Here is a 6,000-nt window from a genome sequence, read left to right on the forward strand (position 1 = left end):
TTGAATGACAAAAATTCATAAAAATATTTGTCCTCTATGCTTGCTAATTTCATGGCCTTTACGTTTTCATATCAGCCGAGTTACAGAAAAAGGTCGGAATATGGCCGGTTGGTCTGATCGTACGCTCGTCCGGCGACACGCTGCCGGTTGGGGCAGCAACTCCAAACTTCTTGCGACAAAACTGAAGCAAAAAACTAATTTATTGAAGACGAGACCAAAACACAACGAACTTAAGAAAAAGGCGGTTTAAAGAAAGGCTGTCAAAAAAGGCTGTTTAAAAAAAAGGGCTGTAGAAAAGCGGCCGAGACTGAGACTCGGCGCGCTCGTCCCTGCTCTTTGTTTGCAGCGGTTTTTATCCCCTCGATAATTGGGCGGAGCTTTAATAAACCGGCTCTCGCCCAATTCCAACCAATACTGCTGCAGTGGCACTGCACATACAAGTAGGCGGAGCCCCGTGCTCGCCAGAGCCCGACTCTAGAGGCGCCACTGCTTAGCTAGACAGTCGGGGGTTTAAGGAGTCGCCGACCTTATTGTCCCCCACCCCCACTTCTATGTCTGTCAAGGGATCCTTTCAAGGGGTCGTCGGCCCCTTGGTCCCCGTTTCCCGCAGCCTTGGACAGCGTCCGAAGCGTACGAAGCGCGCGACCCGCTGTCGCCATTCCTAACCCCTCCAGACAGACACGGTAGGGGGAAATTAGCTACTGGCGCCATAGGCTTCTGCCTTAACACCTCCCCACCAAGAATGTTGGGTGGACGCTCGCCGTACACACAACATACAATAGCGCGCAAAAGTACAAAAGACCCGGCCGTCAATAACATAAAAAAAACACAACAGCACACGGGACCCGACCGTGAACCGGGCGCTGTACCAACAACATAAAAAAAAAGGAGCGCTTCTGCGTCCTGCTAACAATTCCAAGAGAAAACCTGCTCAGGACGCTGTCTGCATGCAGATGCAAACACAATGCTCAATTAACACATTTCAATTCCAAGCAGAGAAGCACAAATAGAACCCTCTGGTAAACTCCTGACAAAAATCATACATGGAACAACATGTCAATAAACACAAGATGAAGAAAACGTAATGCTACAGAGTTTTCATTAAGTTGCATATACACCGCAACATGATACCGACGAGGGCAAGACAGATAACACGGCACCCTTCAGGATTAATGTCATCAAAAGAGAAAACAGTCTACACAAGACAAAACAGCATGGGCTTGTCCAATTTTCAGTCTCCTGGCTGTAAACTGTTCATGTTTCCCCACTCTCACCCACTGCCTCATTGTGTGCTCGAGCCTTACTTTACTCTTATCGCAACCTGACAGTGGCAGAGTGGATTAAGGCTGTGTCCATTAGGTGTGCGTCGCTAGCCTCCAGGATCGAACACTCGACCTGTTCTTATACAAGTGCACATTCCGCGCTGCAGTTTGCACAATCCTCGCACTGGACCTTTCCTATAGCGTCCCTCACCTTCTACCTTGGTGGAGCCGCCGCCCGTGCGCGCATATCGGGCGCAAGCCTCCGCGGAAGGCTCTAAGTGTTTGTGCCTAGAGGGCCCTTTTGAATGTGGCATATCCGGCTCACCCAATTCATCGTAACCGCATTCTAGGTTTGTGACCCACCTGCTGCGCAGACCCGCCAGGAGATCGCAGGATGGGTCGCGGTAAGCCTCTGTCAGCGGCAGTCTTCTCTCAGGGAACGGGGCGAATTCGCGGTCGCCACTGCTCCGATTCCGCTCATCTACCGCCAAGCTTTGCGCGGTGTTACATGAGCCTGAGCTTCCGGCATCGGAACAGTCTGGCTGACCCAGCTGTTCTTCCGACTTCTCGGACGTTACTGCCTGTGCTACGGATGCTTTCTGAGCCATGCCGCTCTCGCCACACCCTGCTTTACATACTGCCGCTTCAGCTGGCAACAAAATGTCGCGCTGGGCAACCCGGCCGGCCGAGCCGTTCATACCGTTTTGCTCATCAGTGCCATTAGCACCACTACTAACATGTACTGCTTCCTCGCCAGATTTGGCCTGCACAGTTTCATCACGAGACGAATTTTTGCCTGGAATGTCTGTGGAGCTCGCCTCCACCTCGGGAACCAAGGCCTGCTTTTCTGTGTCAACACTCGTGGCTGACAGCGCAATGGGCGGCTCCTCGGCGTTAGTGATCGCTTCACTGTCTGCAGGAAGCAGAGGTTCATCCTTGCGGTTCTCAAAAGGAACCGACGAAATGCCGCTGCCGCTATCCGCTTTACTCACTACCTTGATCGGCGTTCGATCAGGGTACGACTGCGACTGTGCCGTCTCCCGAAGTACTCTATCCGCCCTCCGTGAGCGTTCCTTTTTCAAAATCCTTTTCTTCTCCTGCCGTAGCTTCTCTTCGGCTATCGCTAACTGACGCTTCAGGTCAAGAATATAAGCGTCGCTTCTCTCCTTTGCTTTGGCTCGCTCAGCCTCTGACATTTGAGGCCGCTCCTGGCCATCCCAATACCCATAGCCATGTCCACTCCACCAGCCAACTGTGGCCATTGTGCCCTGTTACTCTAACCTTGCGGCTCAAGCACACCCGGGGAAAGTGAGGTGAGACTGGAGAAACTCACTCTATTATCGGGCTGTCGATCATGCACTTGAAGCGCAGCAGCGGCAGGTTGCGTCCATAGGCGCAGATGAGTGGCCGGCATCCACAGCTCGCAGTAGGCTCATCACGTCCTCCCGGTAGACGAGGTCGGCAATCGCAGGTGCCGCCGAAGTCGCAGCGCTTCGCTCCGTCGGTCTCTCTTCGCTCACTCCTTGGCGCTGTCGTGGAGTCTTGGCTCCGGGCCCCTCGCAAGGGTATCGCCTCACTTGGACCTTGATCCCCGGAACTCTTCACCAAGGTGTTGCCCCGTCAGGCCTCCGGAAGGTACTGCCTCCAATCGCTCGCAGAAAGCCGCTCGGACTATCCTGGTCACGGCACCAGTTAAATGGAAAAGATGTCGCAATGGAATGGCCGGTTGGTCTGATAGTACGCTCGTCCGGCGACACGTTGCCGGTTGAGGCAGCAACTCCAAACTTCTTGCGACAAAACTGAAGCAAAAAACTAATTTATTGAAGACGAGACCAAAACACAACGAACTTAAGAAAAAGGCGGTTTAAAGAAAGGCTGTCAAAAAAGGCTGTTTAAAAAAAAGGGCTGTAGAAAAGCGGCCGAGACTGAGACTCGGCGCGCTCGTCCCTGCTCTTTGTTTGCAGCGGTTTTTATCCCCTCGATAATTGGGCGGAGCTTTAATAAACCGGCTCTCGCCCAATTCCAACCAATACTGCTGCAGTGGCACTGCACATACAAGTAGGCGGAGCCCCGTGCTCGCCAGAGCCCGACTCTAGAGGCGCCACTGCTTAGCTAGACAGTCGGGGGTTTAAGGAGTCGCCGACCTTATTGTCCCCCACCCCCACTTCTATGTCTGTCAAGGGATCCTTTCAAGGGGTCGTCGGCCCCTTGGTCCCCGTTTCCCGCAGCCTTGGACAGCGTTCGAAGCGTCCGAAGCGCGCGACCCGCTGTCGCCATTCCTAACCCCTCCAGACAGACACGGTAGGGGGAAATTAGCTACTGGCGCCATAGGCTTCTGCCTTAACAAGCCGCATGCACTGCTTTGCTGGTTTCGGACGGATATAGTTCTAGACTTCGTGTGATATTTTCTTTACTTATTAAATACGCAAAAGCATGGAAGTATTACCATCAGTTATGTCTGCCACGGTTTTTACGATATACGAATACATGCTTCTATTTAAGAAAATGCATATTTCACTTGTCTAGACAGTGCGTAGCGTTATCTAATACACAATTGCATTGCCAATATTTCAGTGCAGTTATTATTCCTGCGTTTGATCCCTCCACAAATTCTACGAGGAGGCCGCGCTGCAACATGAGCCCCCCCAAACAAAATTTCTGGCTACGCCACTGCCACTGTCTGTGTTGTGGAGGTAATGTTTCGTACAACGACGCACAACGACCAATTGCCCGCTTTTCTGGAAACATTCGGACTTATTTACGACCGTCGCTGTCCTTCGAAGAGGGAGCCCCGTGCGCCGCGCCAGCCGCTCTTCCCGGAGGGCATCGCTCAACGCCGGAGCTTTCCAGTGGCGAGAACGGAGGGGTCTGGCGGCTGAGGCCGTGGGGGCCACGAGACAGCCATGCAAGCGGCAGTCGCGAAACGACCCTTTTCTCTGAGCTGTCTTTTACCAAGAATTAAATTCATTTATCCATTTGTTAGGATAAAAGAACAATTCAGAGACGTTTATTCGACTTTCCATTACAAAGCAGCACTGGGTTAACAAGAGGCCGTATTGCTCCTTTCGTGTCCAACACCGGAGTCTCTTGTTCTCCACGCGCCGCGCGAGCTCTCGTCCTCCTCATCCTCTCCTCACATCACTCTCTCCTCCCACGGGCGGCTCGGGTTGCTCGGACTCAAAGTTCGGGTTGCTCGCCCTCCGGCGAAGGATCTCCGTCGGCGGGGATGAGCTGGCGCTCACACATTGTTCTCAGGTAGCTTATTCAACGAACGTCATCGTATTCTCGACACAAAATGTACTTGGTGCTTAAACCCGGGAAGGGAAGAAGTTCTGAAATTGTGGTTATTCCTTTTGGGTGCGTACCGCAGGAAACAACAAAACGCGGACGCAGAAAGAAACACACAGTAAGACGACGAAACTTCGTCCTCGTTCTGTGTGTTTCTTTCTGCGTCCGCGTTTTGTTGTTCCTGCTGTACCCACCCAGAAGTATGGACCAACTAGCTCAGTTTTCCACTCTTTGTGGTTATTCTCCTTATTGTGGTCTTTCATGGCAACGGACAAGTGGGCTACCCAAAGCTGCAACATGAAGTCGTCTCATCCTCGACTATGGGTCGTCCCACACGACTATGGGTCGTCCCAATTTCTTCAAGAAAATTCATTTCAACTTTTAGCAATGTGCGCAATCAAAGCCTGGCATGTTTTGCCGAAAAAAATTAATTCGCGTGGTGAGCGCAATTTGAACATTTAGAAAAGGCAAGAAACTAGGCACTGTTCAATAGTTAATAAAGAACTGAATATTTCAGAACACATTCCACACTTTTCTTCAATGACATCAACACAGATTTTGGCCTTCGATATAATTCATTGTATGCAGCTTTATGTGGCAGAAATATTCTTAAAAAATTGAAAGATTGTGAAAAATGTTTCATTTTTGTCGTTTTTTTTTAAATATGAACTTTCTCTTGGAAATTCAGAAACAGTCGTTTTGCTTCTCTATATGTCTAGTATCTATAACAAATGTTACAGGTGGCCAAACTGCGAACATAGAAGTAAAAAAAAAACTAATGTTGCAGAAAAGTGCGTTTTGAGCCAGAAACACTCGCCAATTTCACCCTGAGGTGGTCCTAGTAAAACTACGAACAATAGCGAGTTACGTAGAAAAGCTCATTGTCTTGCATTTTTGAAATTGTAATCGAGTTAATTTGCATTTAAAGCGAGAAAATAATTTTTGAAGTTGAGCTCTTGCGCCGCAAGCTGCGTCGTGTCTTAACACCTCTTCACCGCAGAACACAACACCTGGCATGGCACGACACTTGTGGCCAGATAACCACTTCAGTTTGCCGTCGCTTGCTGTCGCGCATTTTTAGGGCTAGAGCTAAAGAAGATATCGCGTGACATAAGGCGGGGGGGTACGCAGTAAACGAGATCGTTTTCCCTTTTCAAGTTCGAAGTTCGTACAGACCCGCGTTGGTGCGGGGAAGCCAAGAGATGAAAAACGAGGGCATTCAGCTTGCTGTCTCGCATGGACACGAGGAGGGAACGACCAGCCGGTATTGCAGGCGTATCGCAAGTGCTTTATTTTTATCCGAATAAGATCGCGCCGCGCACATCGCGGTGTGCAGTGCGCACTGCTGCGGCGAGTAACGCGAGACTCGCTGGCGGTGAGCACGGCCCGCCAGAGCGTAGGCGCGTCGCTCGCATGAAGGTGCTTGCTTCGCCAGCCTGGAGGCTCGTCT

The sequence above is a fragment of the Amblyomma mixtum genome, chromosome 10 (assembly GCF_055824585.1).
Source record: "Amblyomma mixtum isolate Tamu chromosome 10, ASM5582458v1, whole genome shotgun sequence".
In the NCBI taxonomy this organism is placed as follows: Eukaryota; Metazoa; Arthropoda; class Arachnida; order Ixodida; family Ixodidae; genus Amblyomma; species Amblyomma mixtum.